Genomic DNA, 20,777 nt, shown 5'->3' with positions numbered 1-20,777 from the left:
GCCTGCCCACTAGCCTACATGGTGACTTCATGCCAATTAGAAAAAGATGCCTCCTCTGAGTGGGGTTGAGGTAACACCGGCCCAAAACGAACGTGTGTGGGCAAGAACGTGTGGGCGACTGGAGAGTTTATACTCCAACTTACCTGGGCAGCTGCTACTCCATTCTGGCCAATTGTAGCACTGTAGAAATGCAAGGTAGCGTTGCCAGGCTTTGCAGAAGAAAAAAAAAAAGCCAGAAACCTAGGTTTTCATTTCAAACTCCATTTATTAATAACTAATAGGCAAATCAAACTATTGATTTTTTAAAAAGTATTTATTAAGTACTCACTATATGTCACTAATGCACTTACTTCCTTAAGCACCTTAGAGATATTAATTATTTGGTCTTTATAACACCTATGAGGTGGTTACTATCATTATCTGTACTTTAGACATAAAAAAAAAAAATGAGGCAGAGAGATTAAGTTGCCCAAAGTCATATGGATAATAAGTGGCAGAAGCGAGATTTGAACTTGGGCATCTGGCTCTAGAGACTACCTCTTAAACATCATGCTTTGCCACTATGTACTAAATTTCGCCCATGCTTTGCAAGTTTTGATCTTCGTTAGAGCCCAGTGCAATCCAACAGTCTTCTACGATGATGGAATGTTCTGGTGTGTGCTGTCCAGTACGGTAGTCCCAGCCACATGTATCTTGTTGAGTACTTGAAATGGGGCTGGTGCAACTGAGGAACTGAATTTTTGATTTCATTAAATTTTAAGAGCCTCAAAAAAAAAAATAAATAAGTAAATAAATAAATAAATAAATAAATTTTAAGAGCCTCCTATGGCTAGTGCCTAGCATATTGATCAGTGTGGCACTAGACCCTTCTCTCTCAAACTATCAGTTTTTTCAATCCCTTGATTTTTAAATTTAATGTTTCAATGCCTTAATTTCTACCACTTTGTCCTCATTTTCTTTGTTTTTTTGTTTGTTTGTTTGTTTTGTTTTTGCTTTTTCAAAAACACTTTCCTTGTCTTCAAACCATGTTCTGCAGGGACAGGGGTGGAGGCAGGCAGAGGAGTGGAGTGACAGTTGGTATTCATCCTCTCACTCATGGGGCCCAGCAAACCGTTTTCTTCCACGAAAGAATCACCGCTCAGACGGGAGTCATGCTACTCTCCTAGGGGCAGAAATGTAGCTGTCCCAGCCTTTGTTTCCTGGATCGTATTTTCCTCTCTTTGATGTATATTGCTATGCATGCACAAAAAAGATCAAGAAGATATATAGCAAAGTGTTAACGGTGATGTTTAGGTAGGAGAATTATATATCACCTTTATTTTCTTTCTTACGCCTTTTACATTTTTCCACAATGAGCAAGTCAGACTTGTGGAATCATATAAAATAGTTATAGAACAATTCTCTTCAGAATTTGAGGTCAGCAAAGGAAAGACTCAGGAAAGGAGCTTTGCAAACTGTCCAGGTGGGGGGAGGGGCTGCAAGAGGGGTGCACCGGGAGTGGTGGGGGTGAGTGGAATTGAGGGATTATCCGACAAGTTTGACTGTGCAGAAAATTGGATTGAGAGGGCTTTACGGAGTCCTTGGAGGATCTGGGAAGACTCACAGATTCAAACAAAGCTGAGCGTGTGACAAAAAGAGAATTAACTCCAGGGAAAACAAAAGAGAAATGTACTTCAGTCTGTCATCGTCGATATTTACCGTTCTAATAGTGAAGCCAGGATGTATGGCTTTAACTGAAATTGTGTTAAAAGACATTGAGAAGGGAGAGGAAGAGGTGGAGAGTTAAATCCTTCAAGTCCTTAACAGGGAGCCCATTCTGCAAATGAAATTTTCAGAAATAAGCTTGTTACTAGAGGTTATGTGTGTAAAGCCAGAAGAAACAGCTAATAAGGAATTAAAAGTGGCTGGATCTGACCTGCTGGACTTGAGGTGGGAGTGAGAGAGCACAAGGCTGCTGTTTTTCCTTTAAGCCTTTTTCTTCTATTTGACTTTTTCGCTTTTTAACTCTCTGTACCCATATTATTTTATGAAAGATAAAAAAATTTTAGCGGAATTAAAAAAAAAAAAAATCCCTTCCATGACCAGAAAACAGGTGTGGCACTACCTTGGCTTTCTCTTCTGGTGATGTCAAATGGATCCCTGCTTCCTGCTCTAGTCCTGGTTGGGTCACATTTTTGTCAGGGATGGTGACCAGGATGGGACACCTCACCCACGCAGGTTGACTGACTAAGAGGGCGGGAAAGGACTTCCCCACACGCATGCCTTGGGTTCTGAGTCTTGTCTTGCTCAGGCAGCCACACTCCCTGCAGAGGGCTTTTCCACAAGACGATCAAATTGCTACGGCTTATATAGCAGCAGGACTGTCACTCTCGGGAGGAACCCTACGGCCAGAGGACAGTGGCAGGAATGTAGAGGAAGGAAGAAGCCCAGGTATAGTTCTGTCAGCTAACTCTCCAGGCCCTGCACACCTCACTGGGGCCCAGACAGGGCAACAGACAGGATCTAGTGCGTGTCTGCTCCCCCTGATGAAGAATCCAGAGACCAGGGCAAATTCACCACGTCCTCCCTGGATGATCCAGTCCCTTCTCCTCACCCAACCTCACTGGAGGCAGAGTGCCTAAGGAAGACAAGACAAGCTGCCTGGACAGATCTTCTCTTCCTGCTTTTTCACTTTCTCCACCCCCGGAAGCCCAGCCTAGGAGTCCTGCCGGAAAACACTTTTTTTTTTTTTTTTTGGTATGTGTGTGTCACAAAGTATGTATAACATACAATGAAGCATCGTAATCCTTCTTAAGTGTGCACGTCTGTGGCATTAGGTGCCTCCATATTGTTGTGCCACCATCATTACCATCCTTCTCCAGAACGTGTTCATCCTCTCAAACCGAAACTCTATATCCATTAAACAATAACCGCCCGTTCTCCCCTTCCCCAAACCCCCGGCAAATAGCATTCTGCTTTCTGTTTCTATGAAGTTACTCTAGGAAACTCGTGTAAGTGGAATCCCACTGCCTTTGTCCTTTCGTATCCGGCTTCTTTCACTCGGCATCATCTCTCCAAGGTTCACCCGCGGTGCAGCGCCTGTCAGAATGTCTTTCCTTTGCAAGACTGGGTAACGTCCCATTATGGGCATATACCACATTTTGTTCCATCTTTCCATGGGCGGTTGGCTTACTTCCACTTTTTGGCTCTTGCGAATAATGCTGCCGTTAACACAGGTGTATCTGTTTCCTGTCCTGCTTTCACCCCTTTTGAGTATTTTCCCAGAAATGGAGTTGCTGGATCATATGGTAATTTGTGTTCGATTTTCGAGGCATTGCCATACTGGTTTTCATGGTGGGTGCATCATTCCGCGTTCCCACCAGCCATGAACGAAAGTCCCGATTTCTCCACACCCTTGCCAACACTGGTGTCTGTTTCGGGGGGTTTGGTTTGGTTTTAAAAATAGCCATCCCAGTGGGTGCGAGCACTGATTTTTTTTCACTATCCCTTCCTACTTGTTCTAGGAGTGGCTTAGTTATAACGAAAGACTGTGGGTTGAATTAGGCTGCAGTGGTCTGAGGCGGTCTGAGGTGCCCAGCCTGCACTGGGGGGTGCTGGGCTGACCGGGGACGGGCGGGCAGGAGGAGTAGAGGAGGTAGAATTTGCCACTTTGCAGCCCAGTCCCGAAAGGGGCTTGAGTGATGGCTGGCAGCTCTGATTTCTGTGCCAGAGCCCGGTTCAAGTCCTCATTCTGCTTTCTCCCAGCCTGTGACCTGGAGCAAGACGTCAGCCTCTTTGCACCGCAGCCTCCTCCTCTAAACAAACGGATAACCTGAAACCTCCCTTCTAGAGCAGTTCTAAGGTTTAGGTGACAATGCCTAGAACACAGCGGGTACTCAGTACATGTCATTTGTTTCTGTTAACTCTGGCCAGGAAGCGCTATAGTTTTTAGGTCCGCCCAAATGGCACCAAGGCCCCTGCTGTGGTCTGAATGTCGGTGTCCCTCCAAAATTCATAGGTTGAATCCTAACCCCAAGGTGATGATATTAAGGGGTGGAGCCTTGGGAAGTGATTAGGTCATGAGGGTCATTAGCCCTCATAAATGAGATTAGTGCCATTATAAAAGATTCCAGAAAGACCCCTCACCCCTTCCACAATGTGAGGCTGTGGTATAAAGATGGCCGTCTGTGAACCAGGAAGCGAGCTCTCACCAGAAGGTGAATCTGCTGGCACCTTCATCTTGGACTTCCCAGCCTCCAGGACTGTGAGAATTAAATGTCTATTAATGTTCTCAGCCTGTGGTATTTTGTCATAGCAGCCTGACCTAAGACAGCCTCCTTTCCACACTTGGTCCACAAATCCTTGCGGAAAGCACCACACTAGGCACAGGAGACACAGTGATGAACAAAATCAGACAAGGGCCAGCTCTCATGGAGTTTCTAATCTAGTGAGAGGGAAGATTTTAGCTGAATGATCACCTTAAATTTGAGAGTATGATTACAAAACAAGATAAAGGCTACTGCAGCAGAGACTCTAGTAGTCCCTCAATACCCACTCTGCTCTTCTTGATGAGTAATAGAACTCTCCATTTCCAGGTGGACATATAGTTACCTAGAATAAAGACTGCATTTACCAGCCCTCTTGCAACTAGGTGTGGTCATGTGGTAAATTCCAATCAATGGGATGTAAGCAGAAGTGGTGGGTATTACTTCCAGGAAATGTTTTTAAACGCTGGATGCTTGCGTTTTCCGCTCTTTCTTCTTCCTGCTTGTGAGAATGTGGATGTAATGGCTGGAGCTCCAGCTGTTCTCCTGGGTCAATAGGGGACCTTGGGAATGAAAGTCATGGGTAGTGGAGTAACAAGATAGAAGGGCACTATGGAGCCCAAGATTTCTGAATGCAAGAGAGAAATGAGCTTTGGTTTCGTTTAAGCCATTGTATTTGGCGTTTTTCCGTGATATGCCGCAGTAAGGGACGATAGGTGGTTTTAAGCGTGTATAACATGGAACCTGACCCATACTGGAGGGCTTCTCTGAGGAGGTGATGCTTGAGTTGAGTTAGCCCAAAAGGGAGTGGGATGCAAAAGGTTTTCAAGCAAAGAGAAAGTCCCATGCAAAGACCCTGAAGTGGAAAAGAGCTTGGGCGCATTGGAAGGAAGAGGAGGAAGGCCAGGATGGTTGGGACAAAAAAAGCAAGGAGGGAAGTGGCACAAAATGAGGTCAGAAAAATGACCACATAAGGCCCAGTCAGTCTGCTAAGGCTTTTGTCTTTATTCCAAGAGTAATGGGAAGCCACAGAAGGGGTTTCAGCGAGGGGTTGCGGGGTCAGACTTGCTCTCCCTGAGGCTAGTGGTTGCAAACACCAGGAACACAGTTAGCATCCCCCAGCCCCAGAACATCCTTGAGGCCGGGACCAAATATTGTGAATAAATTTGTTTGTTTGCTCTTTCTTTTTGAGCTATTTCATTGTTGTGGTAAAATATAGAAGATAACATTTGTCACTGTAGCTATTTTAAGTGTGCGATTCAGTGGCTTTAATAACATACACCATGTTGTGCAACCATTTCTACTATCTATTTCCTTTTTTTTTTTTTTTTTTTTTTTGTGAATGACCTTTTGCACTTAGTAATCATTTACCAACTGTTGTCTTGGCTTGAACCGAATCATTGTAGCCGAGATTGTGTACAAATTCCTAGAAAGTAGACTGTGGGACGTGTGGAGGAGACGACCACGTCAGAGACAGCTGGGGCCAGTCTGAGGAATGTCACGCCCTGGGTCAGCGGCACTGCCGATCAGTCAGGGTCACCAGACAGGTCATCTGGTATATTTTACTTAATAGGCAGAAAGAATGCATCTCCTGAACGGGAACCAGGGTAGAAACTGAAGTTAACTGATGTTTGGTCTCTTCCAAGGTCTTAGGAAAACATCGCTCGCTGGTTGATCTACCAGAGAATGCGAGAGACGCGAAGAACGGATTTTGTGCGCGACACCGTTCTCTGGACATTCACAGTGGCGCGACCCCGACACACAAAGCCCCAGGATGGACGTGATGGGAAACAGTTGGCTTGCTTTCATTTTCAAATAAATGTATAGGTATTTGGAGACAGAAAGTATGTTATGAAGTTAGAAGGTAAAATATAGGGGCGCCGGGGTGGCTGAGTCGGTGAAGCGTCCGACTTCCGCTCAGTTCATAGTTTTACAGGTTGTGAGTTCGAGCCCCGTGTTGGGCTCTGTGCTGACAACTCACAGCTTGGATCCTGCTTCGGGTTCTGTGTCTCCCCCTCTCTCTCTGCCCCTCCTCTGTTCACACTCTGTCTCTCTCTTTCTGTCTCAAAAATAAACATTAAAAAAAAAAAGATAAAATATAAAGCTTTTATGAGATTGTACTTGGGGTCTGCTTGGGGTCTTACTCTCAGGTTTCCAGGGATATTTGTCCCGTTCCCCTGCTAACAGTGGTATTTGAGCATAACATAGTGATTATAAATAAACCTCTCAAACCAAACAGCCCAGAATCAGACTCTTGCTCTGACATTGCTTAGCTATGTCATCTTGGGCAAATTATATAACCTGGCTGAGTCTCCGTTTCCTAATCTATAAAACAAGAAAAATGATTGTACCTAACTCATAGAGTTCGTTATGTGTTAAATACTTAAAAAAATGCTTAGCACATACAAAGTAGTCAATAAGAGGTGTTTTTTTTTTTAAGTTTATTTATTTATTTTGAGAGAGAGAGAGAGTGAACGCGAGCAAGGGAAGGGCAGAGAGAGAGGGAGGGAGAGAGAATTCTAAGTAGGCTCTGTGCTGTCAGTGCAGAGCCAGATGGGGAGCTCGAACTCCACCAACCATGAGATCACGATCCGAGCTGAAATCCGGGGTCAGGTGCTTAACTGGCGGAGCCACCCAGGTGGCCCTCACTGAGAGTTTTCATTATTGGTAGTAGTGGTAGCATCAGATGGAAATGCTTCAGACCTTTGGCTCTTTTTTCATTTTTAAACTTACGGCACTAGCAGTCCTATCTGCTGATGGTAGAACATTCAAACAATATGGAAGTAAATATTGGAAATGAAAGCAACTGTCCCCGTTACATTCCAGTGACTAGACCAGAGATAAACACAGATTACTGTTAGGTGTATGTCCTTTCTTCTAAGCATTTATTTATTTATTTATTTATTTTTAAAAAAATTTTTTTTTCAACGTTTATTTATTTTTGGGACAGAGAGAGACAGAGCACGAACGGGGGAGGGGCAGAGAGAGAGGGAGACACAGAATCGGAAACAGGCTCCAGGCTCTGAGCCATCAGCCCAGAGCCTGACGCGGGGCTCGAACTCACGGACCGCGAGATCGTGACCTGGCTGAAGTCGGACGCTTAACTGACTGCGCCACCCAGGCGCCCCACTTCTAAGCATTTAAAAAAAAAAAAACCAAAAACTTTTTTAACTCATTCATTTTTGAGGGTGGGGGAGGGGCAGAGATAGAGAGAGATACAGAATCCGAAGCAGGCTGCAGGCTCTGAGCTGTCCACACAGAGCCCAACACGGGGCTCCAACCCACGGACCACGAGATAATGTCCTGACATGAAGTCAGAGGCTTAACCAATTGAGCCACCCAGGCGCGCCCCCCATTTTTAAAAATTTTGAATCATTCATTGAGCACCAACCATGTACTTTGTATCATTACATTTAAAAATTTTTTTAATGTTTTTTAATTTATTTCTGAGAGAGAGACAGGGAGAGAGAGCATGAGCAGAGGAGGGGCAGAGAGAGAAGGGGACAGAGAATTTGAAGTGGGCTCCACCGTGACAGCAGAGAGTTCAATGCTGGGCTGGAATTCACATGAACCGTGAGATCATGACCTGAGTGGAAGTCGGACACTTAACTGGTCGAGCCACCCAGGCGCCCCTCATTGTTACATTTTCTTTTTTTTTTATTTAAAAAAAATTTTTTTTTTCAATGTTTATTTATTTTTGGGACAGAGAGAGACAGAGCATGAACGGGGGAGGGGCAGAGAGAGAGGGAGACACAGAATCGGAAACAGGCTCCAGGCTCCGAGCCATCAGCCCAGAGCCCGACGCGGGGCTCGAACTCACGGAGCGCGAGATCGTGACCTGGCTGAAGTCGGACGCTTAACCGACTGTGCCACCCAGGCGCCCCTCATTGTTACATTTTCAATGCCGTTCTTCTGTTGTCTTCTAGGGCGTTTTGGCCATGATGCTGATCATGGCCTTCTTCCGGAAACACGTGACAGGTGGCATTCCTGAGAATGAATGAAAAAGACTGTGCTCCAGACCCAAAGCTGTGAGCAGTAGGCACTCTGTCCACAACCTCAATCTGGGAAAATCACTTCCACAAAGGATCTTTTATGAAGAATGTGATCTGATGAGACTGGGAATGTGATCTTTTATGAAGAATGTGATCTGGGAGACTGGGGAGCCTCAGGAAAAATGGCCTTGTCATATTTCTTTTGTTCTGCTCGACTTCAGAGTTCTGTCTTGATTTTGTGATTCCATGTTTAATGCGTGAAAGGAAGCTGATTGGAATTTGAAAGCCGATTGAAGTTGGTAGGTCTTTGACTTCGTTTCTCAGCGTTCCCCTCATCCTCCCCCTCCCTTTCTACCCATTGAGAAGCCACAGTAGAGAGGGTCGCAAGACTCCTTGGCAGTCACTTCCACCAGGCAGTTTTGCCTATGTTTGTCACCCACTGTGCCTCATGCGTCCCCCACCTGCTTGCATGGTGTCCTCTAAACGTTGTTGTGGCTCCAATTGCACCGCATTGTGCTGTTAGCTTAGCTGTCTGTGTGTTCTTCCCTACATTAGACCTTCTTGAGGACAGAAAATGTTTTGTCTTCTCACTAGGTCCTAGCATATGGCACATGATATTTACTAAATAAAAAACATATTGAGTAGGTGGTAGGGGTGGTCATTTGTTTACAAAGATGGCTGCAATAATTTTTCCCATCCTACCCGCCAGTCCATCTGCGGTGACTCTGCACTCCCCGTCGAGGGGTGGGAGTTAGTCCTTCACTCCTTGAATCTGGGCTCGGCCAATGGACGTTAGCAAATGTGATGCAAGCGGAAGCTTAAGAGCCGCTTGCACAAAAGGGCTGGCCCCTTTTCGTCTGTGTCCGTAACCCTGAGACTGGGATGTGAACAAACCCGAGCAAGTTCCACAGAGGCCATATGCAGGAGAACTAAGCACGCCGGACAGCAGGCCGCCTGTATCCAACTGGCCAACTGTGGACAAGTGGGTGAGGCCACCTTCGACCATCAGCCCCATTTAAGATCCCAGATGACTACAGACAGATGAATGACTCCAGACAAGACCAGCAGAAGAACAGCCCAGATGATACCAGCCCGAGTCGCTGACCCACGGAATCATGAACAAGCCAGTAAGTTTAGGGGTGGTTTACAATGCAGCAATAGATACCTGCCATTGAAGCAATTTTATAAGCGATTCTTCCTTTGTACGGTTTCTCTTCCTACTTGACCTTTAGTGGCTACCTCTTGGTTTTGCTGCCCAGACTATTCACTTTCTTCTTGTAGCAGCAAGTAGATATTTTCAGTGGCAAAAATTCTTAGAAACGAAAATTCTGTATCAAAGTGTAGTAGACATTTTGATTTTCTTTCCAGCCTAAAATTTTGATAGGCTTAATGGTGGTAATTTTTCTTTTTTTTAAAAAATGTTTGTTTATTCATTTTTGAGAGAGAGAGAGAGAAAGTCAGAGTGCAAATGAGGGAGGGGCAGAGAGAGGGAGACACAGAATCCGAAGCAAGCTCCAGGCTCTGAGCTGTCAGCAGAGAGCTCGACACTGGGCTCAAACTCACAAACCAGGAGATCATGACCTGAGCCGAAACCAAGAGTCAGCTGTTTAACTGACCGAGCCACCCAGGCACCCCTATGGTGGTAATATTTTCACACGCACACATGCACACACACATACACACACACATGTCAAAACTTACAAAACTGTGTACTTTAAATATGTGCATCTTATTTGTATGTCACTTATATCTCAATAAAACTCAAAATTTGTCAGGGAAAATAAATATAAGCTTTGATTTTACTATTTTAGGTGCACAGGTGTGCTGGACTGGCTCATCTAGCTTGTGGGATATAATATAATGTTATTATATTATTAATCATATATTAAATATATAATGGTGTGCTGTTGTACCACTCTTCCCAACTCCATGTTCAGTGATGTCATTTTGGAAGCCTCAAATTGGCCATGATGGGAGTATTTATACCGTAGAAATTGGAAAACACTACAAATCAGGGCATCCTTCCCACCCCCAAGAACCAACTAGAAAAGATTTGCTAGCACTGTGCTATTTAAGGGTAACCACAAGGAAAATAAAAATAGATGTATCATTTATTTATTTATTTATTTATTTATTTATTTATTTATTTTAATTTTTGAGACAGAGAGAGAGAGAGACAGAGTGGGAGCGGGGAAGGGGCAGAGAGAGAGGGAGACACGGAATCTGAAGCAGGCTCCAGGTTCTGAGCTGTCAGCACAGAGCCTGATGCGGAGCTCAAACCCACTGAACAGTGAGATCATGACCTGAGCCAAAGTAGGATGCTTAACTGACTGAGTCACCCAATTGCCCCAATAGATGTATCTTCTAAATCAACAATAGAGAATTTAGTCTATACAACATAAGGCACTAACAATAAGAAGAAAAAAAGAAATATGATAAGTAGAAAACACAAATTAAAGGGCACCTGGGTGACTCAGTAGGTTAAGCATCCAACTCTTGATTTCTGCTCAGGTCATGATCTCAAGGTTCTTGAGATCGAACCCCCCCATTGAGCTTTGCATTAACAGTGCAGAGCCTTCTTGGAATTCTCTCTCTCTCCTCTCTCTGCCCCTTCCCTGCTCACTCTCTCTCTCTCTCAAAATAAATAAATAAACATTAAAAAAAAAAAAGAAAATACAAATTAAGAGGCAGAAATAATTTATTTATAATATAAATATTTATTTGTAATAACTATAAATGTATTGAACTCATCTATCAAAAGAGATTGTAGCTGTATTAACTCAAGTTGTATTAAATCAAACAAATCAAGCAAGTGCTATCCACAAAAGACTTATTTTTTTATTATTTATTTATTTGTTTATTTTTGAGAGAAAGAGAGCACAAGTAAATAAGAGGCAGAGAGAGAGGGAAAGAGAAAATTCCACGAGGGACAGAGAGAGAGAGGGGGAGAAAGAAGGGGAGAGAGCATGCAGCCCAAAGGGGGCTCACCCAATGTGGGGCTTGGACTCACAAACCATGAGATCGTGACCTGAGCTGAAGTTAGAGGCTTAACTGACTGAGCCACCCAGGTGCCCCAAAGTTTTTTGTTTTTTTTTTTTTTTTAATAATACTGTAAAGTTGAAAGTACAAGAATAAAAAAAGTTAAACGTAGAAATATGAAACAAAGGGAAGCCATGGTAACAATTTTAATATTAAAATAGACAAAACAGGGGCACCTGGGTGGCGCAGTCGGTTAAGCATCCGACTTCAGCCAGGTCACGATCTCGCGGTCCGTGAGTTCAAGCCCCGCGTCGGGCTCTGGGCTGATGGCTCAGAGCCTGGAGCCTGTTTCCGATTCTGTGTCTCCCTCTCTCTCTGCCCCTCCCCCGTTCATGCTCTGTCTCTCTCTGTCCCAAAAAATAAATAAATGTTGAAAAAAAAAATTAAAAAAAAAAAATAAAATAAAATAGACAAAACAGAGTTCAAGGGAAAAAAAATGATAGTAAGAGGCAAACAAGAACAGAAAGAGACAATAGATCAAGAAGGTATAATAACTACTAACATACATGCACCTAATTATATAGCCTCAAATTCTATAAAGTAATAACTGGCAGAACTACAATCACTAACAGATACATCAGCACCACTTAGGAACTCGTAATTCAAGCAGAAAAAAATAAGTAAGGATACAGATGATTTGGATAAAGTAATTAATCAACTCAAACTAGTATATGTGTATAAATAAATAAATATGGTAATATATGTATTATATGTACATGCCTCTCCCCAAAATAACACCCTCAAAAGTATACAATCTTTTTAAGCACACTAGGAATGTTGGCAACACTAATAAGGTATCATGTCTTTAAGAAAACCTCAATATCACATATACTAAGATTTCTGGCCAGAATGCAATAAAAAGAAAAATCAGTAAAAAGATAACATAAAAGATGCTCATGTCTGAAAACTAAAATTTATACCACTAAATGCATCTTGTGTCAAAAGGAAAATTGTAATTTGTATTTATGAAATACTTAGATTTGAATGACAAAACAATATACATCAAAATATACAGAACATAGTTAAATAAATAGAGGAAAATATGTAGCCTTTTAGTTTTATGTACATTTATTAGAAAGTAAATAAGCTAAGGAGCATCTGGGTGGCTCAGTCGGTTAAGCGTTTGACTTCATCTCGGGTCAGGATCTCATGGTTTGTGAGTTTGAGCCCCACATCAGCAGAGCAGAGCCTGCCTGGGATTCTCTCTCTCTCTCTCTCTGCCCCTCCACCACTTGTATGTGCACACACATACTCTCTATCTCAAAATAAATAAAATTTTTAAAAAATTAAAAAAATAAAAGTAAGATGTTAGAAAAAAGTAACAGAGTAAACCCAAAGGAACAAGAAAGAAGGAACGCAAAGATAATAGATTAATAAAACGGGTTATCACAAGAGAGAAGATTAATAAAAAAACAAATGATGGTTTTTCAAAACATATGAATACTAGGGGTACCTGGGTGGCTCAGTCTGTTAGGTCTCAACTCTTGATCTCAGCCTCAGGTCTTGATCTCAGGGTCATGAGTAAGCCCTGTATTGGGCTCTGTGCTGGGCGTGGAGCCTACCTAAGAAAAAATAATAGGGGCGCCTGGGTGGCTCAGTTAAGTGTCTGACTCTTGATTTTACTCAGGTCGTGATCTCATGGTAGTGAGGTCAAGCCCCACATCAGGCTCTGCACTGATGGCACGGAGCCTACTTAAGATTCTCTCCCTTTCTCCCTCGACGCCTACCCCCTAAAATAAAAGATGTTAAAAAAAGTTTTTTTTAATACTACAAAATCTCTGCTTAGGCTGCTCATGAAAGAGATGATACAGATAAAATAAAAACATAAAAGGGAAAATAATACAGCCACAATAAATATTTTACAAATAATTAAAGAATATTATAAATAAATGTGTGCTGATAAATTTTATAACTAGATAAAAGTAAATACATTTCTGGCAAAATCTAAAATGATAAAATTGTTATAAGAAAAATAGAAAACTTGAGTAGAATAAGCATCAGTAAAAAAAAACAAAAACAAAAACAGGTAATAAAACACCTCTACCTACTTTTATCCACCTGAAGCAATCCAGATTCCAACAGTTTTGCAGGTGAGTTCCATCAAGTATTAAAATAATAGATACAAGAATAAAACTAAATAAAAGTAATAAGATAAAATAAACAAAATAGAAACAAGTTGTTCCAGAAATTAGAAAATAGACTGAAAACTTTTTAACTCATCTTAGGGCTTAATATCATTACGTTTGTTTGTTTGTTTGTTTGTTTGTTTGTTTTAAAGTAAGTTCTACACCCAATGTGGAGCTCAAACTCACGGTCCCAAGGTCAAGAGTCACATGCTCTATTGAGTCACCCAGGCTCCTACACTATGTTTCTAATTCAGATGATGACAATTAAAACACACACACACACACACACACACACACACACACACACACCACAAAAAAACTAAGATCTATGTCACTTAGGAACATAAATATGAAACTCTTAAATAAAATATTAACTAACAAAATCCAGTTGTATGTAGAAGTAATAATACATCATGATCAATTAGGAATATAAAGATGATATGGCATTAGAAAACCTAGCAAGGTAATTCATTAACAAACTAAATAAAGTAAAGCATGGGATTATCTAAATAAATGCAGAAAATAATTCGATAAACTTCAATACCTGTTTATCACAAGAATTCCCAGAAATCTTAGAACAGAACTTCCATAACTTTGCTTATCCATCAAACATCTACAATGTACAAACATAATACATAACAGAGAAACTTTAGATAACATTCCTTTTAAGATCATGAATAAAACAAGGGTACCTACTAATGCTATTGGTGGTCAACAATTTGTGTCTTTACCAACAAAACAGGAAAAATTTGAAAATTAGAAGTATAAGGATTTGAAGGTGTGGTAGATAGAATGATAGCTCCCAAAGATGTCCATGCCCTAGTCCCCAGAATTTATGACTGTTGCCTTTCATGCCAAAAGGGACTTTGCAGATGTGATTACTTTGAGGAGTTTGAGATGAGAGTATCTTGGATCATCTGGGTGGGTCAATGTAATCACAAGAGTACTTGTAAGTGAAAGAGAAAAAGAGGGGCAGAGTGATGTTATGTCCAGCATACATTAGGGACCAAGGGTGGACATGTGAGGAAGTCCGGGATAATAGTGCAGGAGGTCTTCAAAGTAACTGATCTATGTTGGAGCAGGAGGATGGAAACTTTCAGTGGTAGCATTACCAAGACACCTGTGTTTCACTTAGATGGAGAGCAGTTTTAGAGGTATTCTGCAGACTTGGAGCATGTGATAGGTACCTAGAAAAACAAACTAAGTGAGGTCATTTTTAATGCCAGGTAAAATACGAAGTTGTCAAAGAAAAGACATAGCATACAATACGGCTCAGCTGTGAACAACATTACATGGTTATAACAAGATAAGCACTGAGTGCCAATTTTTAAAATGGTAATAAAACTATATTGGGAAGATGTGTATGTGAGTGTGTATCTGCACGTCTCTATCAGCTATAAAATGGAGCAAAATTTTATTTCTATAGTAAGGGGTCAGTAGGTAACATCTAAAATAGGAATACTTAAGAGGCGCCTTGGTGGCTCAGTCGGTTAAGTGTCTGACTTTGGCTCAGGTCACAATCTCACAGTTTGTGAGTTCGAGCCCTGCATCAGGCTCTGTGCTGACAGCATGGAGCCTGGAGCCTTCTTTGGATTCTGTGTCTCCCTCTCTCTCTCTGCCCTTACCCCACTCATGGTCTGTCTGTCTCTCTCTCTCAAAAATAAATAAACATTAGAAAAATTTTTTTAAATAGGAATACTTAAAAATGACAGTGTAAATATCTTCTTTAGAGGTATAGAGAGACATAGCAGAAGAAGGAGCTAAGAAGATACAAGTGGTAGTTTCTGGGGAATGGAACTTAGGGTCAGGGAGGGATAGAGCGAGGAACAGCTGAACTTTATTATGAACCTTATTATTTTATTTTATTTTCATTTTATTTTAGTTCAGTTTAGTTTATTTATTTTGAGGGAGAGAGAGAAAGAGAGAGAGCAGGGGGAAGGACACACAAAGAAGAGAAAGAATCCCAAGCAGGCTCTGTGCTGTTAGGGCTGAGCCAGACACGGGGCTCAATCCCACGAACTGTGAGATCATGACCTGAGAAAAATCAAAAATAGGACACTCAACTGACGGAGCCACCCAGGCACCCCTTTATTTTATTTTATTTTATTTTATTTTATTTTATTTTATCTTTTAAGTTTTATTTAAGTAGTCTCTACATCCCATGTGGGGCTTGAACTCATGACTCTGCAATCAAGAGTCACACACTCCTCTGACTGAGCCAGTCAGAGCCCCTAGTTTTATTTTATTTTAAAATTTATGGACTTTTACTACTTTAAAAGTCAATTCTCCCAAAATTTACCTATAAATTAAATGCAATTCCAACCAAACCAAAATTCCATCTGAATTTTTTGAGAAATTGAACAAATGTATTCTTGCTAGAATACCTAAATTAATTTTAGAGACAAAGCAACAAGGGGGGATTGTCTCAATCACATTTTATGATATACTATAATAGTCGTAAAACCAGAATGGCAATGCTACAGGAATGGATGGATCAACCAGAGCAACAGAGTTGAGAGCTCAGAAACAGACCCATATATCTATAAGAATTTGATATCAGATAAAGACGACACCACAAGTCAATATGGAAAGGATGAATTTCCCAGTAGATGTTATCAGGAAAACTGTCTCAGTATTTGGAGAAAAATAAAGTATGATTCCTATTACCTACTACTCCAGGGAATTGAATATCTATATGTGACAGCTAAAAGAACACGAAAAGGGTGCCTGGCTGGCTTGGTCAGTACAGTGTGTGACTCTTGATCTTGGGGTCATGAGTTCAAGCCCCACATTGAGGAGTAATTGTCCTTAAAATAAAAAACAGTTAACACGCACACACACACAGACACACAGACAGGAAACCCACTAAAGTAATGGGTTACTAGAGTAATGGGTACCTCACAGATGGGGAAATGCAAATAATTCACAAGAATAAGAAGAGATGTTCAAACTCCCTTGGTAATCAATGAAATGCAAGTTAAAACAATGAGATATCATTTTATACCTATCAGGGGCAAAAATTGGAGAGTTAAAAAACAGCAAGTGATGGGGAGAATCAGAGAAATGAAAATCCTCCCGTGTCATTATGGGAGTACAAACTGGTACAGATATTCTGGAAGGAAATCTGGCAGAATTGAGGACATCAAAGATGCAGAATCAACAACCAGCAGTCCCAATCCAGGGTATGTACTTCAGAGAGTTTCCAGGTCTATAAGGGATCACATACAAGGATATTCGCTGCAGCTCTGTTGTGAAAAGGAGGATTTGGGGACATCCAAGGTGTCTGTCACTACTGAAATACTGGGGTGCGTCCTGTGCTCTTCAGCCGTGGACCTGTGAACTAGCTGTACATGCAGCAGCATGAGCAGGTCATAAAAACAGTATTGGGCAAAGAAATAAAACCATCCTTAGACCATTACTATTCTGTCAATTTAAACATCTGCACAAAACAGCCGTATGTATTTTACGAGAACATATACATACATTAACACATCCAGAGGCGCATTTCAAACACATAACTGTGGGTTAATGTTAAGAATAAGGGAGGGCTAACATGCCTTACACAGACCATGTGTACTATGAACTGAGGAATCTGATGAACTCTACTCTCATCATGCAAGGCCTCCCCAGCCCCCGCTATTTTCAGCAAAACTCTCAGTGGAATTTCTTGCGGACTTGGCGACATAATTCTAAAATTTTTCCAAAAGAATAAGTAGTGAAGAAAAGATCAGAAAACCTTGGGAAAGAAGAGCATCTAGTGATGAGTTGGCCTCCCAGATAGTACAATGTATAAATAATGCAGCAGTCACCATAAGAGTATGTTACTGGCACAAGGATGGACAGGACAATCAATAGAAAGGACATAAAGGGAGGAAATAGACCCAAGAACTTAGCAAAAACTTGATGGTAAGAGTGGCATTCCCATCGGTGAGGGAGATGCTGAATTTCACAGCAAAATGTGTTTGCAAAATTGGCTAATGATTTTGGGGGAGGGAATTAGAAAATAGATACAGCGATAATTGCTTCTCGGCCTTTTGGCTAAAATCAAGTGTAGAAAATATATACCGTGATAATTAAGATGTGTAACTAGATAGACGTAGGGTTTGAATGCCAGTTTTGCCACTGTTTAGCTGTGTAACTGCAGACAAGATACTTAACCTCCCTAAACTTCATTTTGCCCAGATTTAAAAACAAAGTAATAAAAGCAAGTACATCATTGTGAGGATTAAAAAAAGTAATAGGTGTTGAAAAATAAAAACATGGTGCCTGTCACATAAAATGTGCCTCATAAATGTTAGCTGTTATTATTTCTACCCCATACCACATGCAAAGTAATGTGCAAAATGAAACCATAAACATTCCAGAAAGAAAATAAATTGAGTATTATTATAATCTGGGGGAGCAGGAAGACTTTCTAAATATGACCCTAAGGGTGGAAAACATGAAGGAAAAGATAATAGTTCAGACTACAAAAAAACAAACAAACAAACAAAAATAACCCCAAACATAAAAATGTCTTTATGCCAAATCTCACCACATTCAAAGTTAATATACAAATGACAAACTGGGAGAAATATTTGCAACATATGCAATAGACCAATGGTTAATAATCTGTTACTGATCAACAAGGAAAAGGTAGATACAGCAGTAGAAAAATGCACCAAGAATATTAACAAATAAACAAGCAAAAAAGAGATTACAAATAAACAAGCAAAAAAAGAGATTACAAATAAACAGAGGGGGAGATGTTCTGAAAACCCAAAAGAGCTCTGACTAAAACACAGCGTTGCTGAGACAAAGGCAAATGGTTGCTTACGTATATCTGGAGGCCAATAGCAGACACTTTCAAAGCAGATCCCGATCCTCAGGATAAAATTATGGAGCTGGATGGAACATAACCCTTTTTTCCTTTTTTTAAGTTTATTTATTTATTTTGAGAAAGAGACAGCTTGTGCTCGGTGAGTGGAGGAGGAGGAGAGAGAGGGAGAGAGAGTCCCAGGCAGAGCCTGGGATTCGTGAGATTGAGACCTGAGCTGAAATCAAGAATCAGACGCTTAACCGACTGAGCCACCCAGGCTCCCCAGAACATAACACTTTTTAAATTGAGATACGATTGGCATATAATATTGTGTAAGTTTAAGGTACACAACATACCGATTTCATAGTTGAAATTGCAATGATTGCCGTTCTCAGCTAATAACCTCTATTGCGTCACATAAGTGTTTCTTCTAGTGGTGGGGACATTAAGATCTAGGCTCTTAGCAAATTTAACATTGATAATACAGCTTTGTGTATCATACTGTGTATTCGATCTCTGGGATTTATTTATCTGCTAGTTGCAAGCATGTACCCTTGAACAACATCTTGCCCTTTCCCCTACCCCTCAGTGTCTAGTAAACACCATTCCACTCTTTTTCTGAGGCTTTTTGTTGTTGTTTAACATTTCACAAATGTAGGATATCATGCGGTATTTGTCTTCCTCTGTCTTATCTCATTCAGCATAATGTTCTCAAGCTCTCTGCATGTTGCAACTAGCAGGATTTCCTTCTCTCTTATGGTGAATAGTATGTCATTGTGTATATATGAACCACATCTTTATCCATTCATCTTTGATGGACACTTAGGTTGTTTGCAAATCTTGGCTATTGTGAATAATGCTGCAATGAACATAGGTGTGCAGATATCTTTTCAATCATCTGCTTTCATTTCATTCTGGGTATGAAATGAGATTGCTGGGTTGTATGGTAGTCCTATTTTTAGTTTTTTTGTAACATAACTGTTAAAAAATTTTTTTCATGTTTATTTTTGAGAGAGAGAGAGAGAGAGAGAGAGAGAGAGAGAGAGAATGAGTGGGGGAGGGGCAGAGAGAGAGGGAGACACAGAATCCGAAGCAGGCTCCAGGCTCTGAGCTGTCAGCACAGAGTCCGATGTGGGGCTCGAACCCACGAACCAGGAGATCATGACCTGAGCCAAAGTCAGACGCTTAACCACCGACAGAACCACCCAGGCTCCCCTTGAAACATAATATCTTAATGAATGTTCACTATGTATACTAAGTGCTTTACATATATCATATCATTTTATCAAAACAACCTGAGATTAAAATTTTCCTGTAGTTATGCAAATATTGTATCATTATGTTGTTGCACCTGGAATTAATATAATGTTATGTGCCAATTATACCGTAATTTTTTAAATTCCTATGCTTATTTTCTAGATGCGGAAATCGAAGCACTGAGAAGTATGACCGAGACAGCATTGCTCATCCAAAGTTCTACCTGCTCTCCCGCATGCCCCAGCCCCTTGCAGTTGGGTGGGACCGGAGGTGCTGGCAAAGTAAAGCCTGTGCATGATTCTCCCACTCTTCTCCTTCCCTGCATGGTGCCTAGAAGGGTGGTGTCCAGATGAGGTAATGCACAGGGTGGTGGAGCTTCCATCAACCTGGTACTTTGAGAGTATTTCAGAGCAGAGCCCCCCATGTCTTCCACCATCCGTATTGCATATCAGATATACAATGTAAATAAGAAAGAAATCTTTATTGTGCTACCAATATTTTGGTGTTTTGTTTTGTTGCTTTGGTTTTAGCTGTAGCACAACCTGGCTACTCTAACATATCCAAGTGGGTTTGCATAACTTACCCAAGGAATCACAGCTGGTACATGGCAAAGCCCAAATTCAAACCCAGCTCCACCTGTGCTCTTTTTTAGAGGTAGTAAAATATAGATAACATAAAATTTACCATTTAAACCGTTTTTAAGTGAACAATTCAGTGGCACGAAGTACATTCACAATGTTGTACAACCATCGCCACTTTTCACTTCCAGAACTTTTTCATCACACCAAAAAGAAACTATGTACCCAGTAAACAATAACTCCCATTCCTCTTTCCCTACCCCTCCCCCCACCCCGTGACCACTACTCTACTTCCTGTCTCTATCAGTTTGCCCATTCTAGGTAACTCATGTAAATAGAATCATACAATATTTGTCCTTTTTGCATGTAGCTTACTTTACTTAGCATGTTTTCAAGGCTCACCCATGTTGTATAGTGGCTTGTATCAGAATTTCCTTCCTTTTTATGGTTGAATGATATGCCATTGTATGTAAACACCACATTTTGTCGATCCATTTATCTTTTGATGGACATCTGGATTGTTTCTGCCTTTTGGCTAATGTGAGTAATGCTGCTATGTCTGAGTCCCTGCTTTCACTCCTGTTGGGTATGTACCTAGAGGCAGAACCACTAGACCATATGCTAATTCTACGGTTAACTGTTTTTTTTTTTTTTTTTTTTTAACGAACTTGATTTTTATTTATTTTTTTTAAATGTTTTTATTTTTTAATGTTTATTTATTGCTTATTTTGCGCGCGAGAGAA

The 20,777-nt window shown here is 41.0% G+C and overlaps 1 long non-coding RNA gene across 2 annotated transcripts in view; it reads left to right on the top strand.

Annotated features, from left to right (window-relative positions):
- The window catches only part of LOC147574135 (uncharacterized), a 56,252-nt gene extending 36,355 nt beyond the window's left edge, over window positions 1–19,897 (top strand). For both annotated transcript variants that reach the window (XR_015243929.1, XR_015243930.1), the window contains exons 2-4: window positions 5,891–6,071; window positions 8,171–9,363; window positions 19,619–19,897. This is a non-coding gene — a long non-coding RNA (uncharacterized LOC147574135). The remainder of the gene's footprint in view (window positions 1–5,890; window positions 6,072–8,170; window positions 9,364–19,618) is intronic.
- The last annotated feature ends 880 nt before the right edge of the window (window positions 19,898–20,777 follow it).

Source organism: Puma concolor, chromosome E1 (genome assembly GCF_028749965.1).
Source record: "Puma concolor isolate L17-30 chromosome E1, mPumCon1.1.hap2, whole genome shotgun sequence".
Classification (NCBI taxonomy): Eukaryota; Metazoa; Chordata; class Mammalia; order Carnivora; family Felidae; genus Puma; species Puma concolor.
This window is presented reverse-complemented; position numbering and strand designations above follow the sequence as displayed.